General features: G+C 45.2%; 1 long non-coding RNA gene across 1 annotated transcript; it reads left to right on the top strand.

The window, feature by feature from the left end:
- The first annotated feature begins 977 nt into the window (after positions 1 to 977).
- LOC125364156 lies at positions 978 to 27,398 on the top strand. The gene is made up of 4 exons (XR_007213428.1): positions 978 to 987; positions 11,387 to 11,394; positions 23,183 to 23,194; positions 27,128 to 27,398. It is a non-coding gene; the product is annotated as an uncharacterized LOC125364156 (long non-coding RNA).

The raw sequence follows: 27,398 nt of genomic DNA, 5'->3' as shown, positions 1-27,398 counted from the left end.
AGGTCACTAGAGAGAACAAGGTCAAAAGGTCTAGCGTTGTTGAGAATTTGGTAAGCATTGTCATGTGGTTACAGTCAATTCTCCAAGAGATAAAATGGTCTGGTGCCTTTTTTTCCCCTTGTACAACTTTATTGAAGTGTAAGTAGCAAATATAATAAGGAACACATGCTTAAAGAGCGTTGATATCTCTGTGCTCCTAAAAATTCAGCACCTTAGTCAAAGCATGGAGCATCTTCTGTGACCCTTGAGGGTTCCTGGTTGAATGTGGTATTATTTCCCTCTCTCTCCCAGGAGGTGACCTCCTGTCAGCTTTTTGTCACTAGAGATGGGTTTGTGTCATCTAGAATTTCATATAAATGGAATAATATAATATGTAATAAGTATACAGTTTATATAGGATTGTGAATGCTTTTTTGGGGGGGGGATTCAGAACCTCATCCTCTCAGTCAGCAATTTTGCTCACAGCTGATACCCTACCACTTGAACCATACCTCCACTTCTGACTTTTTATTGCTTAATTAGAGATAAGTGTCTCTCAGGTTTGTCTGCCTAGGCTGGCTTTGAACCTTAATCCTCAGATCCCAACCCTCAGAATATCTAGAATTACATATGTGAGCCACTAGTGTTTAGCTACATTAGTGTTGCCTATGTTATTGTGTATTGTTGTTGAATTCAGAGTCTGGCGCATTTGCTTAGCTTTTTGCATTCAAGGCTGGTACTCTACACTTGAGCGACAGTTCTACTTCTTGGATTTTTCTGGTTAATTGGAGATAAGAATCTCATGGGCTTTTCTACTGTGAGCTTCAGATCTCAGCCTCCTGAGACTTCGTGGGTTTTAAACAGGTATTTGTTTGTTTGTTTGTTCTTTAACACTAGTGGGTTTTTAAACAGGACCCAGAGGAATCCTAGGGGCTCTGCCTAGGCTGAGAAAGGGTGTTGGGTGCAGTGTTCCGATTCCCACTTAAGCACAACAGTAGCTCCCAGGGTGTCCTTCCATCGCACTCTCTCAGCTTTTCTCTGAAAAAAGGTTTCAACATTCAAGAAACAAAAGTTTGAAAACCCAGCTGTCCCTCTAAACTTCCTCCTCCCTCCATGGTTTTAGAGATAAAGAAAACCAAGATTGCCACACGCTCATGGCCAAGGTTAACATGGGCTAGGTGCTGAGCCTGTACTTTCCTAGGCTGAGATTCGAGGCCACTGACCATGGCCTCTTCCTTCACGTTCGCCATGGCAGCCTTCTGGGGAATGGGGACGCTGTGGATAGTATCACACTGCAGAGAATCATATCCCAGGCACATGGACAGCTCCTGTAGAAGCTCATGAAGCCAAACATGGCAGACAATTGCAACAAAGGGACCAGCAGGGCCTTGTTCCGGTTCACCAGAGGTCAAAGTGCTCCCCCAGCAAACCCCTCAGAGGGTCTCCTCAGGCCTCTCTCGCATAGGTCTGGGCTAATAAGGCTGAAGGGAAGGGCCAGACTCATGGTAGGTCCTTCATCCGGAAGGATTGGAAGGAAGGGCGAGCTTTGGGGCGTTCTGGCCTCACTTCCTGTAAGGAACACGGAGGCTTTTCCTCCAGCATACCCCAGCATACAGGCTCCATAGGCACCAACTCCTGAGCTAGGACCCTTCGGTTCACCCCACAGTTGGACACAAGTGGTACACCTGCAACTTCCAGGTCTGGCCTCTAGTGACCTTTCCTGGGCCCACTGCCATCATTCCTCTCTCTCTCTCTCTCTCTCTCTCTCTCTCTCTCTCTCTGCTAAATTGGGGTAAATGTTAAATATCCACACCCCTTGGCTCCACTCCAGCAATGGAGCCTCTCCCCACAGGAGCCTCTGCAGCCTCCCCAACCAATGCCAAGGCCTCCAATGACCACACAAAGGCCACTTCCTGGCTTCCACCGGCATCAGCAGGCGAGAAAGACAAGAAGACTCAACCTTCTAGAACTTTCTCAGGAGAAAAACTTCAGCTAGCCTGGCTTGTAATGGAAATGGCAGGAAGTGTTTGTACATACATTGAGAAACTCAGCCCAGGCTGCCAACCTCACCAGTCCTGTGAAACCAGAGAGGCCGAGGTGCTCGGGGCTGATGAGGCGGCTCAGCCTGGCCCAAACTGAGCCCATCCTAGGATCCACTTTTTATTATTCATTTAAAATTTTTGTTTTATTTTATGTTTTAGCCATCTGCAGGCAGGCAGTTGTTACAAAGGCCTGCAGTCCACAAACACCCTTAACACTGTTAGGAAACAGGCTAGAGAGGAAAGATATAACAAAAACAATACCAACAAACCAATTCAGCTCCAATGGAGAGCCATGGTGACTGGAGACGAGCCAGGAGACAGGGCACAGGATGCCAACATGGAGACATGTGGCATAATGGCACCTAAGCTCCTCTGACCCTAACTAGAGTCAGGTCAGAGGGCAGGGTCATAGGAAACGTCCAGTCCCAAGCACTTGACTGATACGTTCAGTAACCTATAGGCCAAGTGCCTTTCCCTGTCTCTAGGGATCCAGGAACACCAATCACCTGGGAGTGGGACTTCCCCTCCTCTAGGAATTCAGGCACACCCATCAAGACAAGATGCCAGATAGTACAACTCACCATGTGGCCAATGATGGCGCTGGCCAGATATGACCTCCTTACTACATTCTAAATACAGGGACTTTTCATTTAGGGTCCTTGACTTGCATTGCAGAATAAGTGTTTCTGGACAAGTCATAAATGTCAGAGAACTTGGCAAGCTTTATTGAGTAGGCAAGCAGACAGGGAGACAATCAGGAGGAGGTAGGTGTGTGCTAACAGACTGGGTGCTCTCAAAGGGAGAGACTGAGCTCTGACAGATAGCTGTTTATCTCTGCTCTCATCACTCTTGGTGTTGCTACACTTCCTAAGTTCTTGGCTCTTTTTTTACCACTCTGGTTGTTTATGTTTTGGGTCTGCCCTTTAATTTTGGGAGGCATTTCTCTCAGGAAGGGATGCATCCCGCTACCAAATATGGTAATAGTTGAAACAAGGAAGGTGTCCTGTGGGTCTCTCTTAGAAGCAAATACAGTGCACCTATGTTTCTAAATATCTACTTTCTGATTTCCCTCCAGCAGGCCTCGTTTTCCCTAATCCATCCTGCCTCAACCTTAGGAGAAGTGCTCCCCCACTTTGATCTAGTGGTGTTAGGATAGAAGAGAAAGAAACAGGGTAGACTCAACTCTCAACAGGTGAAGACTGTTGAGGCACAGCTGTGAACAGCAGCAACCTTTCCTCAGGACGAAGGTTATGCATGGAGGTGGGGCTGGCGTTGGGCTTTTATGGGGTCTCAGCAAGGAGATGGAAGTTATGGAAAGGCTACTAGGACTGGGGAGGCGGGATTTCCGGTTAGGCCCACAATGGAATGTGGATGGCCACACCCCAGGGCCAGTCTTCAAAGTCCCCACCTTGGAGCAATTTTTGGAAAAACCTCACCAGTCCCAAACAATGCATTGCCCCGGAAACTTGCCAACCACCTGGGATGACTTCCTTGTTTGGCTCGTACCTAAGCCTCTTTCCTCCCTGCCTCCCACCCTCATGCCCCATGCCTGGTTCCCATGCCCCCCTTGTATCTCTGACCCCCTCCAATTCTGCTGGTGTTACTTGGGGTCCCTCTGCAGGGCTGAATGAAGATTGTTGTGGTCTCTTGAGGCATCTTCTGTCTGCAGCATCATCGTTCCTAACACTCAGGAGGCTGAGATCTGAGGATGGCAGTTCAGAGCCAGACCAGGCAGGAAAGTCCATGAAACTCTTATCTCCAATTAACCAACAAAAGCCAGAAGTGGTGCTGTGGCTCAAGTGGTAGAGTGCCAGCCTTGAGCAGAAGCTCAGGGCCTGTGCCCAGGTCCTGAGTTCAAGCACCAGGCGCGCGTGCACGCGCACACACACACACACACACACACACACACACACATGGATTCTTCATTATGCTTTCCTCAAGACAGATGACCATCCTTGAGATAAGCATTTTCAAACACATTTTGGACCCCAAGGAGATATTTTTACAAGCCCTACCCTGCCCCTCAGAAATGGAAAATCCCTGGAGATAGGACGGAAAAACAATGGGAGCTGAAACTAAAACAGCACAAACTTTCCCAGCAGTGATTAATCACTTTCTTCTGCCTTTGCAAGCAAGCTGTAAAACCTGTCATACCTAACTGCATAAGCAACCCCGAATTTAATCTCACCTATCAGCAGCCAGCCCGCCCCAGTTACTCTACCTTCCGCCAGACTCCGTGCCTTCCTACGGTTTAGTTTTTGCAGCACCCCTCTCCCTGCATATCCAGGAAAAGGTTAAGATCCCTTGCTTAGTCCACTGAACAAATGGACAGGGTCAGGAAGAGCTTGCTCTTTTTACTAAATGTTGCCGTTTATGAGGGAGTGTGAGGCTTAAAGCAGGGAAAATAGTGCTCATGTGCTTTCAGTCAAGCCGCTTCAAATAAATACAGTGCTAGTCTCTGAATTCCTGGGTGCTGTTTCACATGCCTGCTTTTCCCTGGTCTCTCCTACCCCAAGCCTTGTCATACATATTGTAAGGGCCACCCCGGGGAGGGCTCCATGCAGATGCCCTCCACCTGTTTTCGTTTGCACCCAGTGCCTACGTTACCTAGGTAACTGGCACACCTGGAGGCAGTTACCTCCTCCTTCTCTGAGGTCACATCCAATCCACCTGGCCAGATCTTCCTCCTTTCCCTATATAATCGGGCCCAACACCAGTCCCCGCTCTCTTTCCTTTTCTCTTTTTCCCTTCTCCCTTCCCCTCTGTCTCCCCAGGCCTCCATCTTTTGCTCTCCCCACAATAAACTCTTCTCTGCCTGAACCATGTGGTGGATTTCCTTTCGGGCGAACCTTACACATTATGACATCACTGAGCTGCAAAACAATAACTTAAGATCAAAGAGCTCCTATACACTAGACACTGGTGACTCATACCTGTAATCCTATCTACTCAGGAGGCTGAGATCTGAGGATTTTGCTTTGAAGCCAATATGGGAGCAGGAAAGTGCCTAACACTTGTATACCACACACACAAAAACCTGGAAGTAGAGCGACAGGTCGCTCAAGTGGTAGAGCACTAGCTTTGAGCAAAAATGCTCAGGGACACAGGATAGTGCCCAGGCATTTGAGTGTAAACCCCATGACAGACACAAAGTGAAAGAAAGAGAGAGAAGGAGGATGGGGGGAGGAAGGAAGGACTGCAGAAAGGAAGGAAGAGAGGTCAAGCCTGCTAGTGTGCATTCTAAGTCCTAGGCTGTTCTGTGAAAAGAGAAAGCTTCCAGGCCCTGGGCACATACAGGAACCACTTTGGTTTCGATAACAGCCTGCTTAGCCTTACCCACAACTTTCTATTTACCAAACTTACTGGAAAACTCTTCTTTTTCTCAGAAATTTGCCTGGGTTTCAACCACACCCATCCTCTGAGAGAACTTGGTTGAGCCCCATGAGCTGAGGTGCCCCAACTTCATCCTTGCCCGGCGCCTTCTCTCACCCCTTTCTGAAATGTCATTAATTTCCATACTCTAACTCTGCCCTACTGGAGTATGCTTTGCTTGCTTTTTTTTTTTTTTTGGCTGTGTTTGATCTCCAGGCATGCGTCCTATCCCTTAGCTTTCTCCCCTCAAGACTAGTGCTTTCACACTTGAGCCACACTTGCATTTTAGGCTTTTTGGTGGTGAATTGGAGAGAAAAATCTTATGGATTTGTCCTACCAGGCTAATTTCGAGGCAGGTCCACAGAACTCAGCCTCCTGAGTGGCTAGGACCACAGCCCCTGTTGTCTTGGGAGTTTATGCAACTTTGGTTGAGTAGATTTCTCTGGTAGTCTTTCATAAGGAAGCCAACACATTTTGCAAACAAATCAGTTTGGCACTTGTTACAGTTCTCTATCATATGGTTGCCTGGTGGTCCTGCAGTTTGGACTCAGAGCCTTGCATTTGCTAGGTAGGCATTCTACATAATGGACCACACCCCCAGTCCTCTTTTTACAATTCTTAGACAAATCTAAAGTATCAAAGCCTGGCACCTGTGGCTCCAGCCTGTAATCCTAGCTACTCAGGAGGCTGAGATCTGACTGTTGTGGGGTCCACGGATTGACAGGTAATGAGACATTCAGATTAGAAAATTTTAAAAAGATTTTATTGAGGGAGAAAGTACTAGCGGGCCAGGACTGCAGGTCAGATCTCAAGATGCAGCCTCAGGACGCTCTGAGAAGGCGGCTTATAAACCAAAAACAACAGGAATTTTCCCTTTAGCTTAACAATAGTGGTTCATTACTTCCAAGAAGTGTCAGTCACAACAAACAGGTCAGGGCATTTTGACCTTCACTGAAAATCATCTACCCATCAGGTGGCAAAACAGGATGCAACTGGGGGAGGAGGGGTTACAGGTGTGATCCATACAGAGCAAAACAAGTTCAAAGCAAGTTGGGTAAATACAGGGACCAGCTTCAGAAAAGTCTAACACTGAACAGTAAAAGAAAAAGGTTTACATTGAACACTACAGAACAGTATTAGCAATACTTCATTGTTGAAAGCTAGCATCGCAACAGATTAATTATCTACATCGCTTCAATCCTAGCTACTCAAAAGGCTGAGATCTGAGGTTTAGTGTTCAAAGACAGCCCAGGCGGGAAAGCCCATGAGATTCTGATCTCCAATTAACCAGAAAAGAGCCAGAAGCAGAGCTGTGGCTCAAAGGATAGAGTCCTAATCTTGACTGTGTTAGGTCTCTTTAAATTTATATTATTGATTTTCCCCACCTATATCCAGTGACAAGGGCTTCCAAATTTTACTAATGGTTCCTTTAGGACTTTATGGGCTTATTTTGTCCCACAAGTTAGGTTATTATGTTTCTACATGCTAGAAGGGGAAGCTTAGACAAGGAGAGGCAGCAGGCTTTGAGACAGAGAATGTGAGCAGGCGGTGAGGATGAGTGGAATGTACCCAGGTCTGTGGGCTCTGTCTCTGCCCCCAACAACATAATCGCCCTTAACTTTTACGTCCAGGGACTTTTCTTCTCAAGAAGAATGAAAGACAATATAGGGACTTTCCCCTTATTCTCTTACAAGACCAAGTCAAAAGCTGGAAGAATCTTGTCATAGTTCCAAAAACAATTGCGACCAATCCATTACCATGCAGAGGATTTGCTAGTGGCAGAACTCTCAAGATTGAGAAGATCCTATTTGCCAAATAATTATAACTTGAGGTTGTTGGTTTTTTTCCCCCTGAGTGACACTAAAGAAATTTGGAATGATAATGGAAGAGCAGCAAGCCAGTTTGGGATTTCCCTGTGTGAAAAGCCAAAACAATCCTATCCTTGGCTTATAGAAAAGAAAAACAAACCAGTCAGCTCAAACTGTATTTCATTTTGACACACATTTATGAAGTGCTTAGTCTGTGCCAGATAAGTACTAGAAACATTCTAAGGCATAAAACATCACCATACTGGCTGGGTATGGTGATCGGAGTCTATAATCCCAGCAACTCAGGAGGCAGAGGTAGGAAGATCATGGTTCAGGGCCAGCGTTGGCAAAAGCATGACAACCTACCTGTAAAATAATCTTTGTTTTGTTTTTTTTTAGAGAACTTACCTAGCAAGTGGGAAGCCCTGAGTTCAGTCTGTAGTACCACCATGAAATAAACAAAACACATCACCATGAATTTGATCCTTGCTCTCTGGGGATTTTCAGATGGCGGTAAAAGAGGAAAACTAGATTTCACTGGCTCAACTTGACCTTGGGAGTCATGGTGGCTGTGGAAAAGTTCACACAGGGTATGACCTGGTCTTACTTATAATCTGAGCACAGCCTGGGAGTCAGGGAAAATGGTGCAAATCTGGCTTTCAGAATAAAACGAAACAAATAGAGGTTAAGTATGAAAAAGAGGCATTAGCACCCAAAGGTGACCGTCAAGAGGCTAGCATGGCTGATTCTCAGCAGGGGATTCGGACAAGCTCCCTGGAGGAGGTGGCCTTTGAGCTGGGCCTCAAAGGGCAGGGTGGTGTGGATGGGCAGAGGGGAGAAAGGAAGACTTGGAGGCCTAGAAGCAGAAGGCTAGCCTCAGCAACAAGAGGCTCAGCAGAGAGGCCCATGAGCACGGGGCAGGGGGCAGGGAAACCAAGCAGGGCAAGGCAGGACTGCAAGATAGGTTAAAGGACAGACACATGGCGACTCAGTGGTCTTTTGTGTAGGGAAAGACATACTCCAAAGTGAGCCTTGTTCATCCCCAGCAGGGCCCCAGTGCCTGGCTAGCTGTCCGGGCATCACTAGCGCTATCCTAACCAATGGCAGCAGGCCCTTACTTGAGGTCACCTGTGAGAAAGACACAGCAGAAAGAGCATCTAACCTGCCTGATTGCCCTCTCCTCAGCCATTTATTCAGGAAGACCAGCGTAGAGGGTACAGAGGTTGACAATAATGAATACTTACTGAATGAATAAATAAATGAGCCTGGTGTGGTAACATACGCCTGTAATTCAGCAGGCATTCAAAATAAATACATACGTACATAAATAGACAAATAAATAATTGGATAAGTATATAACTAAAACCTTAAGAGAAAGTCACAAAAGGACCTTGTGTGTGTGTGTGTGTGTGTGTGTGTGTGTGTGTGTGTGTGTGTGCAGCTCCTCCTCCATCACCATCATCACTTTTTCCAAGTGCACTTCCCGACCCCCTTTTTTCACCCCCACCCGAGGCTGGGGTTCCCAATTCCGTCCCGGTGCTGGGACTGAGCCCACATTCCAAGAGTCTGAGGACTCTGTTGGGCTCCTGGCTCCTGGTGTGGGTAGCAGAGGCTGCTGCAGAAAGCTTGCCAGAGCTCTAGCACAAGGCTTTTTCCTATGATCCACTTCCTGTCGAGTCCACCCTGAAAGTGGTCCTCTGAGGCGCGCCCACCCTAAGCCCAGCTAGATCCCCCCCTGCTCTCCCTGCATGCCTTGCTCCCGTCCCAGCGCAGTCCTGAGTGGCTTGCTGAGGACAGAGAGCAGCACACTCTTCTACAGCACACGCCTGACCTCACACCCATACACCAGGAGGCCCATGGGATGATGGGAAAGCTGGCCCTTTTCCCATCGCCTGCTGGGCACCTCATCTGTAAAGGCCACTCACAGGACTGTAAGGACCAAATGGCAGAAGACTGTGAAAGAAGTACAAGCACTCTACTATTGAGCTATATCCCCAGTTAAGTTCAGGATTTCGCTACGTGGTGAAACCTACATAAACTCAGATTTGAAATTGTAGACTTCTAAACTCGGTGCTTCTAAACTCATACCTGCAATCCTAGCTACTCAGGAGACAGAAGTCTGAACTCGCAGTTCAAAGACAACTTGAGGTGGCAAAGTCCCTGAGACTCATTTCCAATTAGCCACCAAAAGCTGGACATGAAGTTGTAATTCAAGTGATAGAATGCCAGCCAAGCAAGAGCTCAAGGCCCTAAATTCAAGCCCTAGTACACACACACACACACACACACACACACACACACACACACACACCCCATAAATCTTCTGTTTCAGTCTAATAAATGGAATTTATCATGTCATTATGATCATTTCTAGAACTTCAGCAATGACTTTTTTTTACTCCAGTTGTTTGCTTGAAATATTAGAAACAGGGAAATTTTTTCTTTTCAGTTCTAATCATTTTCCTCCCAAGCTGTCTTTTCATTCTCCTTTGCTCACATGTAAATACTTGATAGTCAATAAAATCAATTGCCTGGGAAAAAAATAATTATGGTTTCCATTCACTCTTTGATCACTAAGACCTGAAAGATGAAATCTGTTTAAAAGATAACCAAAAATTCTTGGCTAGATGGAAAGACAAGATTAACATGTCTCTACACAAGAAATAGGACTGCAAAGTGGCGAGCAGAGCTAAAGAATGCTACATTGGAAGCAGGCAGGGACAGCATGGCAGGGGACTAAAAGTATTTAAAGCCAGCAGAGAGGGCTCACTTGAAGGCGGGTCTGGAGTGGGGCTCCCTTTTACCTAGGAAATTAACCTGACCAACTTCTGCCCAGGATCATGCACCTTCCAAAGCTATCCTTTGAACAGGGGCCCAGAGACTCATAGCTGGAATCCTAGCTGCTTCACAGGTGGAGCTCTGAGAATCACAGTTTGAAGCCAGCCCAGGCGGAAAAGCTTGTGCTACTCTTATTGCTGATCAACCACCAAAAATGCCATCTGTGGAGCTGTGACTCAAGTGGTAGAGCATCAACCGTGAGCAGAAAAAGCTAAAGAATATAGTGCCCAGGCCCTGAGTGCCCCAATACTGGCACAAAGTATAAAGTAAAATGTAGGTGTAGGATAATAAAGATACAAATAAAACAACATCATTTACGTATTTTATAAATGTAATATATGGCATTAAATTACACGTTACTTTTGACTCTTCCTATTAAGTTTTTTTAAAAATTATTTTTAGAAAGAAAACTCTTTTTTAAAAAAATTTATTTCTTGGCTGGGAATATGGCCTAGTGGCAAGAGTGCTTGCCTCATATACATGAGGCCCTGGGTTCGATTCCTCAGCACCACATATACAGAAAATGGCCAGAAGTGGCGCTGTGGCTCAAGTGGCAGAGTGCTAGCCTTGAGCAAAAAAGAAGCCAGGGACAGTGCTCAGGCCCTGAGTCCAAGCCCCAGGACTGGCAAGAAAAGAAAAGAAAAAAAAGGAAATGGATTAATATCAAAACAATGTAGAATTTTCAACAAAAGGAGTTTAAAGGGTCTATCATTTTAAAAACAAAGAAGTCCTTTTGTGCTATATTAATTACAAGAAATGTTAATATTTTTAGCAAGACACATGACCACCCAGAATGAAGACTGCATTTTCCAGTGTTTCACGTAGCCAGATGTGATACAAGCAGAGGGATGGCGAGCCAGACACAGATGCCTCCCGTCCCTTCTTACCTTCCTCCTTTCTCTACTGACTGGAGCACAGCTATGTCATGGACCAAAAGAACCAAGGTCACTCTAGAGGCCACAGAGGACTCAGGAAGGAGCTTGCATCCCGTGTGCTCCACGGAGCTCAGCTGCCCCATCCACGCTGAGGCATGCCTCGAAACTTGTATCAGTGAAGTTTCTAGTTAGGCACCACTGACTCCAATCCCAGTTATTGACGCTGATCTCATGTTGTCTTTCTATGTGTACAAATCTGGGGTCTTAGCTGGATTGTGCGGCCCTTCAGGAGGGAAATGGTGACTTAGAACTTTTTTTTTTTTTTTTTTTTTTTGCCAGTCCTGGGCTTGGACTCAGGGCTTGAGCACTGTCCCTGGCTTCTGTTTTGCTCAAGGCTAGCACTCTGCCACTTGAGCCACAGCGCCACTTCTGGCCGTTTTCTGTATATGTGGTGCTGGGGAATTGAACCCAGGGCCTCATGTATACCAGGCAAGCACTCTTTCCACTAGGCCATATCTCCAGCCCACTTAGAACTTTTTGGTATCCCACTTAATATCTGACTTTGTACTTGCCTTTCACAAGAACAGTTGAACCAATGGTCTAATATATGTATTTGCTTTGTGAACATTACTGTGTTCAATGGCTGCCATAAATCTGGATTCATCTTTGTCAATCACAAAATGAGCTTACAATGTCTGGAAGCCTAAATCCTCTTGCCTCTTAGATCCAGCACAACGTTGTCTGGAACTTTTAACTCTGTCTTCTCTACCCTAACTCATACCTTTCTGTCTTAATCCTTCTGCCTCTTGCCTGCATACTTAATTTGCACTGAGGCCCTGTCTGTGATGAAATATTGCTCTTAACAAGTGTCATGTTTGGGGGAAATATTCTGTGATTGAAAATAGCATGCAAGTCAGGCACTAGTGGCTCACACTTGTAATCCTAGCTACTCAGGAGCCCGAGATCTGAGAACTGAGGTTCAAAGCCAACCTCGGGCAGGAAAGTCCATGAGACTCTTACTCCAATAAACTATTCAGAAAAATCAGAGAGTGGAGCTGTAGCTCAAGTGGTAGAGCACTAGCCTTGAGTACAAAGAGGCTTAGGGATAGTGCACCCAGGCCCTGAATTCAAGCTTCAGGACAGGCATAAAAAAAAAAAAAAGAAAGAAAGAAAACAGCATGCATATATTCGCAACATCAGAGAACTCTCAGCATGGAAGTTTATTCCTCCTACTCCCTCTCTGTTCCTTTCTTTGTTCAACCTCATCCTGCAGTGGCCTATGAGGTGGATGTGTGTAGCCTTACATGACAGATAAAGATAAAGAGCTTACATACACAATACGACTTCCATCAGAGCTGGGGGTAGGGGGTCTGGAACATGCACATGTTTGGTAGAATAGTCAAGGCAGGATTTGGAGCCTCTTGAAGTGGTTGGCTCATGGGGGGAGGGTTGTCTTTTAGAATGCACAAACACCAATATGCCCCAAAGGAGGGGTCAGTGGGTGCTCTTTGCACAGGGACAAATAAACAGTGTAGATTGTGGAAGCCATGTGGTGTCATCATGGCAGCTTGAAAGCAGCTGTGGACATGGGAGAATGAGCATGGCTGGGTTCCAATAAAACTTTATTTGCAAAAACAGGCAGTCATCCAGAAGAGGCCCTTAGGCTGCTGTTTGCTAACCTAAGCCAAGGTCCAACTTATTCCAGCACCTTGAGGTTCCCTCTAGGGTGGAGTGGCGTTTTTCTCCTTTTTTCTAAGCCAGTCTTCTGGGTCAGATGTGCTTTACCAAAGCCCCAACAGAGAAGCCTCATAACTGGAAGAGACATATCTGTTCCTGTCAGCTTCCTTTCAGATAGTCTCATACTTTTTTGCCTGAGTTGGCCTCACACCTTGACCCTCCCACCTACATTTCCTGAATAGAGAAGACTACAGACTCTCAAATAGCTAGGAAAATTACAAGCATCGGCCACTGACCCTGATAGCTCTCATTTAGGACCAAATTCTGTTTACACTTTGCTTGGTCTGCAACATTTCAAAAAAAATAGTTGCTAACATTTAAATATAAAAAATTAAAATATATGAATTCCTCAGTTCTCTTGGAGGAGAAAAGGAAAGGACAGGAGAGGTAAAGAGAAGGAGGGGGGGTGGAGAGGAGAGAAGAAGGAAGAGAGGCTCTGGTAGAATCAGGTCTGTATTCATGCAGGGCTCTGCCATCTTGAACCCAGATGGCCACTCTGTTAGCCAGACACAGCTCTCCAGTGTGCCACAGTCCCCACCAGTCCTGTTTTACCACTCACTTGCCTCTGGGCCCACAGCTGAGCTGGGTCATTGCTTACAGTTCACCTACATTGTATAAATCAGGGATTCAAGACCCACACAGCAAATCAGATGGCTGGATTCAATCTATTAGCCCAAAGCAAGGAACCCGGATCGTAGCATCCAGGGATCTGGTTCCCATCTGCTACATATTAACTGTGAAAGCAGGTCAAGGGAACTGAGAAGGAAAACAAATGAAGACATTGCTAACATAGGCCAGGATGGCTCATACCTGTAATCCTAGCTACACAGGAGGCTGAGACCTGAGGATTGTCTTTCAAAGCCAGCTGGGGAAAGACAAATCAGAGAGATCTCCAACTTACCAATAAAAAGCTGGAAGTGGAGGGGTGACTCAAGTGGTAAAGCAAAGAAGCAAGAGTAAGAGACCCTAAGTTCAGGCCTCAGTATGAAAACAGAAAGAAAGGAAGGAAGGGAAGGGAAGGGAAGGGAAGGGAAGGGATAAAGGAATTGTTAAGTAAAACCTTGTCATCATTACAATCTTGAGTTTCACCATTATAAAGTATAATGCACTTGTAATGTTTATTATCACTTTATATACTATTCATGAAACATACTTCTTGGAAGCATAACAGGAGAAGCCATAGAGAATAGGCCTGTAGAGAAAGCATTTGGGATCTTTCTGAATGAAATGTGTTGACATGGATGAATGGTACTCACACTGCCTAAACCACGACACATGTGCTGAACAGACCAACCATTTGATAGAAAGAAATGAATTTGACCCATAGCAAAATACCAAAATCAACTCAATCAGTTCAAAACCACTAACTCTAAAGGAGGTAGGAGAGATGAGCCATTTTCAAGTCATAGACAATCATCTTCACGTTTTATTTTCAGCCAAAAACGTCCTAATCTATGGGCATAGCATAATACCATCCTGGGTCTGAATTGTATACTTCGCCTATCCCTCCCCTCCTTTTCCTGATTTTCCTCTTCCCCAACCCCCAATCCAATCAAACTCTTAATCCAGAGAATCCAGATGTGCTTCATCCATCTGTGTTTCTACTTCCCAGGAAGTCAAGCCTTCACGGAGTACAGCATGTCTCCTGCTTTGCCAGGCACACAGGAGGCTGTGTAAGAATGTATTTCCCCCCATGTCCTTGAAATTAAGTGGTCACTACCGGCCCAGCGGGAGCAGTACCAGACAGAACCTAAGGCCAGGAGGCCCCAGTAAAACTTTAACCTACTTCCCCCAGTGTCCAGGGAGCCAGATTTCAGTGAGACAGTACTTACCCATATCATTAAATTCTTGAAAATGACAACAAACCTTTGACTTGCGGCTGGCTCCAGGCAGGAGATGACAGGTCTTAACCGCTGTTAAATCTCCTCAGGATTGGCAAAGCAGTGAAATGAGCAGACGGACACCAGTCCATCCAGCTTGTGGCTCTAATTCTTTTCCAAACATATCTCCCTCAGTTCGCTCCTCACTCAGTCCTCCCCACAGCTCATGTGATAAGCATCAGAAGCCCTAGTGTCTAGAACCAGGCACGGCAGTACATATCTATAATCCAAGCTGGTCTTAGAGAGTACTCACACAAGCGTCCAGTCCTGGGATCTCACAGCTGACCCGGCTCATCCGGGCACAAGCAAGCATGGGGCAACCCAGTTGTTCTTGACTTTGAACTTCACATGGTGATTATTCTTTGGCCCCATTGTGAGTTAAAGTCTCAGTACAGCTCCGTCACAGTTGATTGGGAAATGAAGACCCTAATATGTCCTCCCCTTTCCTCCCTTTCTCCTTTTTGTTTCTCTGTCTCTCTCTACATCTAGCTCTTAGTGTGCTGGTACTAGGGCTTGGACTATGGACCTTTCACTTTTTCTTGGATTTTTCTTAAATTTAATTTTATTGCCAAGGGGATGTACTGAGAGGTTACAGTTACATACATAAGGTAGGGAGTACATTTCTTGTCAAACTTGTTACCCCCTCCCTCATTTTCTCCCACCTTTACTCCCTACCAGTCCTCCCCCCACCAAGTTGCACAGTTAATTTCCAACATACTGTCTTGTATCACTGTTGCATTGGTTCCCCCTTTATCCTTTGTCTCAGCATTTTGATGTTCCCCTTCCCTTCTCTAATTCAGTTAAACATATATTCAACACCTTCACTCATGAACGATGCCCTGCCTCTTGATCCACACCTCCACATCCAGCTTTTTGCTGATTAATAGGAAATAAGAGTCTCTAATTCTAGGATTTATCAGCCAAGTTCCTTTGATCTCAGCCTCTGGAATAGTTAGCATGATAGGCAGGTGCCACTGTTATCTGGCTGTCTCCTCTCTCTCTATCTGAGGTTCCTTTTAAGTGTTTTTGTCCCATCAAAGTTTAAGCAAGCACAGAGTACAGAGAGGGGTCTACCAGTTAAGCTATTTTCTGAAACAGCAGCCTAAGACTTGGCTTTGTCAGATCCCAGTGTCAGCTGTGATGCCACCTCAAAACCACTAATGAGAATGTGGAGGAAATCCCTCTTCCCTTTGGGCTGCAGTTTCTGTGATAATGAAGTAATAAAGTGCAGTTGATAATACCTCAACTTCCTCCAATCTCAGCCATGAAGTTGTACTATAACCTAGCACCCTGGGGTGTCTCTGGACACAGTGACACACCTAGAATGCCATGAGTTTACCCACTCACTTGACCTTGCCTTGGGCATATAATCAACCTGTAACTCAAATACCAACACCCCTGGGGAAAACCTCACCCTCCAAAGATCCCTATAATTCACTAGGAGTTCTGAAAAGTGGGAAATGAGCAGGCCTTCCTCAAGCTAAGAAAATTCCTGAGTTAAGAAAATTCCTGACCTGTTGTGTTTTTTTGGGGGGAGGGGACCTGGGGGGCAGGCAATGGTTCTGAGCCTTGAACTCAGGGAATGAGTACTGTCCCTCAGCTTATTTGCTCAAGGCTGGTACTCTACCACTCAAACCACATTTCTACTTCTGGCTTTTTTTTTTCTATTTAATTGAAAAATAAATTTCCGGGGCTGGGGATATGGCCTAGTGGCAAGAATGCTTGCTTCCCATACATGAAGCCCTAGGTTCGATTCCCCAGCACCATATATACAGAAAATGGCCAGAAGTGGCGCTGTGGCTCAAGTGGCAGGGTGCTAGCCTTGAGCAAAAAGAAGCCAGGGACAGTGCTCAGGCCCTGAGTCCAAAGCCCAGGACCGGCCACAAAAAAAAAAAAAAAAAAAAAAAAAAAAAGTATAGAATAAAAGATTAAAAAAAAAAAGAAAAAGAAAAGAAAAATAAATTTCCTCGACTTTGCTGCTCCAGTGGACTTTGAACTAAGATCTTCATTTTCCCTGACAATGAAGTCATAAATTGAGAATTGGGGCAGGGAGCAAGGAAAGTATATACAAAGTTAAAACAGCCCAAATCACAGGTATGGCCTAGCTGATCATTATCTCAGTCCATACTGGAGGAATTCTGGAGAGATTATTACGACTTTAGCATTGGAATGGAAACAGGAAAAAGACGCCTGGCAGGCAGGCGATGTGGGCGCTTGGCTGCTTTAAGATGATAAGAAGGCACCGCCTGCTCGAAGGACAGTTGGCCTTCTGCATACGATGCTTATCAGTGAAATTTTTCTCTTTGCTGGAGCCCCAGATGACTGCAAACATTACAGCAGAGAATGGTTCAGATCAAAGGGCACAGATACAAAGTTGGGGGACTGTAAAAATCACAGGGTCCAGCAAAAACATCTTTGAGACAATGTCTCAAAATCCCACAGAGCATGCATCGGTGTCCGTGTTTCCCGTTGGGGGCTGGGGCTCAGTGGTGGAACGTTTGCCTCGTGGGTGGGAGGTCCTGCCACACGCCCTCAGCCTTCCGGGTTCCACTCAAAATCACAGGTTAAGATCCACCCAGGAAAAGCATTGCGGCTTGTCTCACAAAAAAAGGAGAGTCTCACAGAATAAAGTCTTAGCAAGTGTTTCTTTCAGGGTAACAGGATGGGGTGAGGGAGAAATGGCAAAGGTGAGACTGGAAATGGAAAAAAGAAATGGAAATGGGAAAAGCTTTCCAGTTTCTCATGCATGAACTGTGAGTAAGAGACTCGCCATGGCAGTTCTTATCCAGACCTTTATACTTTCTGAGCTGGGCAAGACTCTGACTCCTTAGATGATATTTTTGAGAGGGTAAATGGGGGGAGCCCACTGAACACTTTTGGGCCTTCCTTTTTTCCCTTTCCTTCTTTCTATCTAAACCCAAGCAGGAAAAACTCCCAGATTCCTACCATTTCGAAAGATAAGAGATTTTGGTATTTTAAAGAGAAGGTAGATTTAGACAGCTCCTCTTAGGTTTCTGCAACTTGTACCTTAACACTAAAAGGGAGGTAGGCTCTTCAGAGAGGAACAGAAAGGCACAATGTACATTTGACCATATGAAATAATATTTATCACAATAAATTCCAGGAAATGGAAACAAAAGGGTTTTTTCCCCTTTATTTGCTGTTTTTGTTTCCTTTCCTTGTTGCTCTATTTGTGTTTATACGTCTTTGGAAGGGAAAGGATGGGCATAGAAATGGAGGAACAATGGATGAGCAAATGCATCAATAGCACTCAATGGCCACGAGGTTGAAAATGAACCGTACAACTTGTGTTTGGGGACAGGAGAGAAAAACTGGGAAAGAGCCAGGGAAAAGGTGACATTGTCCAAAAAGAAATACACTCTACCTGCCTTACAAAACTGTAACCCCTCATATATCACCTTTATAATAACAATAAGAAATGGAGTTTTTTTAAAAGGATGGGATAGTAGGTCAGGAGCGTATCTTCTTTTTCAGTTTACTTCCTGGTTTTAGCCTCTGAGTCTGGCGCTTTTGATGTGTTGAAAATAAAGACACATAGATTAAGACCTTACCCAACTCTACTATGACTTCATCCTGATTCAACTATGTCTTATCTCAGAATAAGGTCACATGCTGAGGCTGGGCTTTGAACTTCCACATGAATTTTAGGAGGACACAGTTTAGCCCTTAATATTGTGTAACTGACCCAGTCTTCCTCATGAGCTCTGACCTGTTGAATGGTGTGTGGTGGGAGGGGCAGGGAGGTGTTAGATAGAGCTCGTGTAAGAGGCAGTCTTATGTGTCACCTTAAGTGGGCCCCGGGGCACCCAGACTAACATTTCTCTGGATGTGCCAGTGAGGCGGAGTGGAAAGGCTATGGACTTCTCCTCACTCTGGCTGGACCCCCTCCCATCCACTGCAGGAGACTAGAACAAAAGGTGGAGGAAGGAGGAATTTCTGTGATTATCTCATCTCATCTTCTCCTGTCGTGGGCTGAACTTTTACATCATAATGTTAGCTCTAGCATCTTGGCAAACCAGAGTGGCAATGAGGAAAGGTCCCAGGCTATTAAGATTTCATTCCCCTCTGTGGAGATAGAATCTTAAAATCCCAGATAGCCAGATAGGCCTGGGACCAAGGATTAAAATAATGGCCCTGTGTCCACTGCTCACATTCAAGTCACCTAGACACCTTGAGGGAATAACAACACTTCACTTGAAGGAAGCCAAGGAGGATCAAGAGCATAGGAGCTGCCATTTACCTCAAAAGAGCAGATGGATGGTTTCCACACCCGGCAGCCATTGTGCAGTCCTCAAGCCAGGAGAACAAGGTCTCAGTTTCAAGCCACCTAGTAATTTTATTCTATTTACATAATAAAACCCCAAGCTCCGAAACCTCAGTGTAGATGGCCCCAATCAGAGCTATCTACCTCACATTTTGAGGCATATTTTCACTTGTCTATCACAGCACTTCTCGCTACCTTTGTGGTTTTCCAGCCTACTCTTTGAGGTTCTTGTCCTGCACAAGAGGCAGCACCTAAATGTAAGATGCTGCGCCCAGAGAACCGAGGAACACCTGGAACACTCCATCCACAGACAACAATATCTGTCACTAGCTACTCAGGAAGCTGAGATCTGATGATTGTAGTTCAAAGCCAGCCCAGACAGGAAAGTTCATGAGACTCTTATTTCCAACAAACTACTCAGAAAAAGCCAGAAGTGGCAATGTGGCTTGAGTGGTAGAGCACTAGCCTTGAGCACAAAGAGACTCCAGGACACTATCCAGACTCAGTCTAAGCCCCAGGATAAGCAAAAAAAAAAAAAGCTGCCTTGGGTCTCAGCCTTCAGGTGAATGACATGCAACACTTTCTTTCCTAGGTTCCCACCTTACACAGGGCACATCTGGGCTCTTCCACGTCCATGTTCATGGGAGCCAGTTCACATAAAAGATAAGTTAGAGCTCCTTCAGAAAATAATACAGCCCTTCCAGTACCTCTGAAGGAAAAAAAAATGAAGATCATGTCTCAGATATATCCTCTCTCTCCCATTTCTAGGGAGGTAATTAAGCTTCCTTATGGGCTAATGGAAGAGCTGAAACTTGTGGCATGATGTCCTCCTCTTTCTGGTTGTTGCTTGGATTTAAAGCTTTGGTCAATAGTTCAAGCCCCATTGCCTTTGACTGTGGAGTTCAGGTTGTTTCTTCTAGAATTGTCCTATCAATTCTCTCTCCCTAGACCCAACACCATCAGTCATTCCCAATGGCTCCTTTCCCCAAGTGGTCCACTCCTATTGGCTCCTTCCTGCAAGTGGTCCACCCAATTATTCAAAGCTACAGGACCATTTGCCACCCCCTTCTCCATTTGGATTTGATTTCTGAAACAGGAAAAACTTTGTAATTAGGTCTCACCCAGTTACAGTCAAGAAGATGGACTGGCCCTAGGACAGCAAGGAGGTTTACAACACTCCAGGAAAGATGGGGCTCTCTCCTTGAAGCCCTTGAAGCTACGGAGGATTATGAGAAATTTTACCAAGAGCTGGAATAAGTGTGATCTTTGCTTGGAGGGATCCAAGCCAGCCTGGCTAGACTTCCCTTCCTCTCTCATTAGAGAAAGGCTTTTGATCTCTGTTGCTTCCTCAGGTTCAGTTCATTACCTTGGACAGGCTCCAAGTTCCACTCCAAACTGAGCAAGAAAAGCTTGACACCTTTCTTACTGCTCTGTGGCTGAGCCAGAGGTCCCCATTGTGGGTCTGGTGACCCACAGGAAGTCAGGAAGAAAGACCAGGTGGAGTTTCTGGTCCTGGGGTATTTGTGGAAATGACTGTAAAAGTCCAACATTTGCTGACCCAAGAAGCTCTAAGGATCAACAATAAAACCAAATCAACATGTATGCATATGCCCCAAGGCTCAAACTTCAAAGCAAGGTCAGCTAAGACATTCAAGGATCAAACAGCATTGAATGAAAACAGAAGGACTTGTCTGTGTTTACTCCCATCTCCTGATCTGATTTTCTAGCCATCTTTCCATATCTTCCCATTTGCCTGTGTAACTGTTACTTTGACTGAATGCCAAGGGGACCAGTTCTGTGGACATACTCCTTTCTTCTTTCTCCTTGAATTCTTTCCTTTTTCTTTTTGTGTCAGCTCTGGGGCTTGAACTCAGGGCCTGTGCAATGTCCCTGAGTTGTTTTTGTTTTTCTCAAGACTAGTGTTCTACCACTGGAGACACAGCTCCACTTCTGGCTTTTCAGTGGTTAATTGGAGATTAAGAATCTCACACAGTTTCCTGCCCAGGCTGGCTTTGAACAATGATTCTCAGATCTCAGCCTCCTGAGTAGCTAGGATGACAGATAGGAACCACCAGCACTCAGCTCTCCTTGAATTTTATTTTGCCATGCATAACACTCATGATCACAATAACACCAGCTAACATTTATCTTATACCTGCTATGCCAGGCAGACTTCTAAAGTCTTTTTTGTCTCAATTTATCATCAAAACAACTGTATGAGAAAGACATCATTATTAACCCTAATTTCAAAAGAGGAAATGACGAAACAGAAAGTCTAGGCAACTTGTCCCAGGGCACATAGAATGTGGTAGAACCAAGAATTGTTTGGGGCCTCCCTTGCTAGAGTTCTTCTTGACCAAATCACCATATCACACAAATGACACAAAAGATATCTATTATTGCTCATATGTGGAAGTTAGATCTAATTTACTAACATGCGAGGAAACACACACAGGGTTGTATTCAAGTGTACACAAACATATTAAGTGAAGTATGAAGGGGAGAATTCAAATGGTGTAATTCCTTAGAAAACCTAGTTCACAGTTTTAACAAAATGAATACCAGGGATCTAGTACTTGAGGGAAGTCAAGGAGAGATGGTAGCTGAATAAAGAGAGGAAGGGAAGATAATGCAGTCGTAACATGTAATACATAGCCTATGTAACTCAGAAAATTGAAGGGAAAGGTTGGGTTGGAAGAGTAGGTAAGAATGATGAAAGGGGTGATATCAATCTGACATGTTGAATGGTAACCCCTCTGTGCCACTACTTAAGAATAATAAAAATATAATATAAAATGAAAAAAACAGAGGGAAAGCTGAGTGTAGTAGCTCACACACACAAAGCACTCTAAAATTAGGGAGGAAGAGACAGTAGGATCGTGAGTTTGAGACCAGTTGAGCTATATAGCAAGTTCAAGACCAGCTTGAGATGCATGGCAAGGCCTTGTCTGTCCCAAAGAAAAGAAAATGAAACAAAACAGAAGGCAAAAGAATGAATTATCTCTTTCCTTTTTCGTCTAAAAATAGGCAAGTTATAACAAATTTGATTTATTGACCTGAACAGAATGAAAGATTAAATTCACACAAAATAGAACAAATTCAGATAAACCTGGCTAAGTTCTTTACCAGGCTTTTTCCCAGAAAAAAAGCAGCTTTTTTTTCATGACTCATATGTACTTAGCCTGTAAACACACACACACACACACACATACACACACACACACACACACACACACACCCCATGCTTAATAGGACATATGTCCAGTCTTTTCTTATTCAGGATCATAAATATTTAATCCTTTTCTTTTGCAGATTTTATTAGCCAGCTTATCTGTCCAACATATTCATAATCAAAGAATGTTCTGACTAATCGCAAATTCTGCATTATTTTTTTAGAAAGCTATTCTAAGATCTCTGCTTTAGGAGTTCCTGTGGGAAGAGAGAAAACAGCCTCTGAGTTCAGTACTTCAGGATTGCAAAGGCTTTCTGCAAGAGAAAAGCCACGGGAGGAGAAGATGAGGGAGGAGGGCATGCTATCTGTGCTAAGTGCTTACAAGCACTGACCCCTCACTGTGCCCTGGGAACTCTGGGAGCATAACTTGCCCTTTAAGTGTCTGGCTTAACAGGATTGGACATGGGTGCAAGGGACCAGGCACCTACACCAACCTCGTAGGAAGTGGAGCTGGCTGCCCCATGGCCAGACCAAGCCTGTTGGGTGTGCTGCGGTGGAAGGGTTGGTGAGAAGGGGGTTCTTTCCCCCACTGCTTGGCCAACTTCAGACTGAGCCTCTGGGTTTACGGGAATGGCTAGAACAGCAGTCACCTGCTACTCCCGCAGCACGTGAGCGGATGCTATTACTTCCATGCCTCTTTCACACTTTTCAGGGGACACTTTGAGTCACCAGGAACCTGCTCACCCTGAAATTACCCATCCCCCTCTTCAAGGCTCTCGGGTCACACTCGTGGGTCACTCCACACCATTTTCATGAGTTGTAAAATCATGAGAGCCTTGTGGAAAGTTTGTTTGATGTTGACTCTAGTGACCACATTTCCACCCTCGGCTCCTGGGTCCTTCCAAGCAAGGGTCACACTTATTCCAGCTCTTGGTAACTGTCTTAACTTATCTTCTACAGTCTCCTTGGCATCTTCAAGTCCTTGGGTGTTCAGGCACCCCGTATTTCCAGACTATGAAGAGCCAGCACATTCATTCAACGTGAGCCCAAGCTTACATTTTCATGCTGTGCTACCCTGGAGATTAATGCCAAATATTTGAGTGAATCTGTTGGCCTTTTGGTTTTCCAAAACTGCTGTGTTTTGTTAGAATACTAGCACAGTCCAGATTTGAAAACCCTTGACAATTTGACCAGTACTCAGCAGAGGTGCTGAGGACATTCCCCTATGTCTGGCCCAGAGAAGGGCTCTTTTTCCCAGGCTCAGGAGTTGGGCAGCAGGCAATGAACAGTTTCAACACCAAGGCTATCCATAAATTAAATAACACTGGCTACATTGTTCACAGCTGGACTGCACATAACATAAAATTATTATATGGTGGCCAAGTGTTACACTGGCAGAGAAAATCTGTCCCAAATACCCTGATGTCAAGTGGCCAAATGAAGTCATCATGACTGGACCCTTCGAGCTCGAGAGAGAGCAGAAACTATAGACAACTTATTGAATACACACTACCTTCTTTCACTATTCTCAGTCAAGAGGAAAGAACATGAGCTTGGACACTGGAGAGAGAAGACACAAAAGTGTGCTCCAGGAAACACATTTCTTGCTCCCACCACTGAAAGGCAATGATGGGGTCACCTGGATGCCACGAGCAGCACCCCAAACCATCCACAGCCATAGATAGCACCCTCCCATGAGCCAAGGGTCTCAGCCTTGCATCTATGGTGTGATGGTTAATTGTGTCTCTCAGCACATCTGGGTGACAGTGCCTAGATGTGTGGTCCAGATGTTACATTGGATGTGTCTGAGGCAGGAGGATAGTTTGGGCTTTAAATGGTGGGTTGTGAGCAAAGAAGATAGCCATCTACAGTGTGGGTGAGCCTCATCTAGTCAGGTGAAGGCATCGATAAAGACAGACCTCCCCTAAGCAAGCGGGAATTCGTCCAGCAATGGCTTTGGACTTGAACTGAACTGAACTTGAACTGAAGCCCTTTCCTGAGCCTGTGTGGCAACCCTGCAGATAGGTGTGTGTGTATGTATGTGTGTGTGAGCTCACACACACACACACACACACACAATGTGTGCATATGCATGTATAGCAATGCTGGGGCTTGAACTCAGGGCCCGGGTACTGTCCCTTAGCTTTTTCACTCAAGATACACTGACTTTTCGGTGATTAATTGGAGATAAAGCATCTCCTTGATTCTCCTGCCTGTGCTGGCTTTGAACTGAGATCCTCAGATCTCGGCCTCCCTAGTGGCTAGGATTACAGGCCTGACCTGGCAACCTTGTAGGTTTGTTATTAGATTTCATCTGAACTGTGATCCAGTTACTTAAACTTCAATCTCTATTGGGAGAAAACAGATACAAATGTACAATCCTAACTAACACATAGTTAAATCCCATTTTTCTAGAATGCCCCCAAGAATTTTGTGGAAGTGGTTTTCCTAAATTGTCAGCTTACCTCCTAAGTCCCCAGTGGGTTTGGTTAGAACCTTCAGAGACTTGACTTTAATTGAAAAGCCCTTGAGCTCTTGTCTCATGCAACTGATTCTCCTCAGGTCGTAGTATCCTACAGACTTTTTCTGGTAGTCTTTAGAAAGAAAACCTTCTTTCTTAGATTTCAAGTCAAGTCGAAGGCTAGTTGTTAACAAAGGAAGAAGAATACAACTTCTACAGTCTCCTCGGCATTTTCAAGTCCTTGGGTGTTCAGGCACCCCTTATTTCCAGACTATTGAAGAGCCAGCGGATTCATTGAACATGAGCCCAGGCTTGCGTTTTCATGCTGTACTACCCTGGAGATTAATGCCAAATATTTGAGTGAATCTGTTGGTCTTTTGGTTTTCCAAAACTGCTGTGTTTTGTAGAATGCTAGAACAGTCCACATTTGAAGACCCTTGACAATTTGACCAATACTCATCATTGAGAGTGACACCATTGGGACACTAAAGTGGCATGTCTAACTTTCAAATGATAAGGAATGTGGCGAAGCCAGGTACTGGTGGCTCACACTTGTAATCCTAGCTACTCAGGAGGCTGAGATCTGAAGATCATGGCTCGAAGCCAGCCCAGCTAGGAAATTCCCTGAGTCCCTTATCTCCAGTTAACTACTAGAAAACTGAAAGTACAGCTCCGTTGGGAGCCAAGTTCTTTATGCCAGACTGGGTATATCCAGTGTCACATTTCTAGAAGAGATTTGGGCGCCACGGTACTCAATAGATGCATCCCATACCCAGCATGGTGTTAATAGTCACTCTCTAGAAGTGACCTTGAGCCAGCAGCTGCTGCATCCCTGGCTCTGCCCAAAACAACGTGAATGAGAACAGCAGCCAGAAATGTGAACAAAGGATTGCAGGACCAAGGCTGCTCAGAGCAGCCCTGGGCCCTGTCCCTCAGCCCACATATGCCCTGCCGCCCCTTCCTTCCTCTCTCCATACAATACACAGGGCACAGAGAGCCCGAGGGAGAACTGGGAGTTTGGGGAAAACACTCAATCTGGTTTGGAGATTACAGTCCACCATCCCAGGGAAAGCAGAAAAGCCCTTGAAGTTTCCTGCTTAGGAGAGAGAGAGAGGCTTTGGAAAGGAAGAAAGGAGGTGAGGAGAGGCAGAAGAGTGTCAAAAAAGGCTCAGAAAGAAAGACTAGAGTGTCCACGATGAACAAGAGCAACTCAGCCCTCATTTGATGCCCTCTCAGAGCACAGAGAGCCTGAGTCAGGGCCAGAAGGGACTCAGGATCATGACATCGAATTCTTCCATCACAGACCTCAAGAATAGGGAGTACAACTGGGCACTGGTGGCCCATGCTTATAATCCTAGCCACTCAGAAGGCTGAGATCTGAAGATCATGGTTTGAACTCAACCTCAGGCAGCTAAGTCTATGACACTTATCTCCAATTAAGTAACAACCCCCCCCAAAAAAACAAACAAACCAGAAGTGGGGCTGTGACTCAAGGGGTAAATCTCCAACCTTGAGCAAAAACAGCATGCCAGATCCTGCTTCTCTAGCCACAAAGACCTGCTTAGTCTCTGGGAATGGGAGTCCTTCCATACCCATTGCATTAGACATGCATTTCCATTACCAGAAGCACAAATGCAGGCGTGACTTGAAGTGCAATGTATTTGTTTAATCTTTGATAGAAGGGTGAGGCAATCTAAAATTCCCAAGAATCATCCTAGCTTCCGAATACTTTCATCTGTCTCCCTTCCAGCACTTGGCTCCATCTTCTTGCTGAAGATTGTCTTATATAGTGGTTTAAGGTGATGTTTTATTTTGATAATTTTTTAATGAGCTTCGCTGGGCTGCTTGCCAGCTGGTGACCCTATCCCACTCAAAATACCACTCCGTTCTGCCTACCTTCTCAGACTTTATAGGCAAGGAGTCCAATCTGCTACTTCCGTTTTGTCTTGGAAGAAATCTTTCCTGCCAGAAATGGTTGCCAGTATCTGGAAAAGACCCAGTTGTTTAGGCAACATTTGAAAAATCTCAGACCAGAAGAAAAGGTTTTAATTTCCCTTGTTTCTTCCCCAAATTAGATCACTGGCAATACGGGGTTTTGAATTCAAGACCTTGTGCTTACAAGGTGAGTGCTCTACCATCTCTACTATGCCCCCAGCCTTTTTTGCTCTGGTTGTTTTTTCCTGGGAGACATAGGGTATTGCTTTTCCCCCTGGCTGGCCTGGATTGTGATCCTCTTATTTACACTTACCACCATAGCTGGAAAGACAAATGTGTGCCACCATATCTAGCCTTTTCTGTTGAGATAGACTCTTACAAGCTTTTTTCCCCCCCTTGCATTGGCTGGCCTAGAACCTTGGTTCTCCTAAGTGAGCTGAGGTGACAGATGGGTGCTATCACACCCAGTCTTGCAACTTTCTGCCTGGATTATAGCCTCCCACTTGGGTACATGACTCTGAAGTAGCTGAGAATATACTCATGAGCCACTATGACCAGATATGTTGTTGAGATTCCTTCAGATACAAAAGCCAATAGTCCACCATAGCTAGAGAAAAGAGGGATATGTTATTCCAGAGATGGGAAAACACAAGGACAGTCAGGACTAGGGGGTCTAGCAGAGGAACCTCTCTCTACTGCTCTTGATTTTGCTTTCCAGTGTCAACTCCCAGGGTGACCTGCAGAGATATTCTCTAAAGAGGATGGAAGGCAAGGTAAGGCTTGACAACTCAAGCAATAGAGTGAATATTTGTGTTCCCCATATTCAGATGTTGAAATCCTACTTTGCACCCAAGGTGATGATGTGAGAGGTTGGGAGGTAATTAGGTTTTGAGAGTGGAACCATTTTTTTTTCTTTTTGATCAGGGACTGGGCATTATCTCTGAGCTTTTTCAGTCAAGGCTAGTGCTCTACCACCTTGAACCCACAGTATCACTTCTAGTTTTCTTGTGGTTA

This window comes from Perognathus longimembris, chromosome 15 (genome assembly GCF_023159225.1).
Source record: "Perognathus longimembris pacificus isolate PPM17 chromosome 15, ASM2315922v1, whole genome shotgun sequence".
Lineage (NCBI taxonomy): Eukaryota > Metazoa > Chordata > Mammalia > Rodentia > Heteromyidae > Perognathus > Perognathus longimembris.
This window is presented reverse-complemented; position numbering and strand designations above follow the sequence as displayed.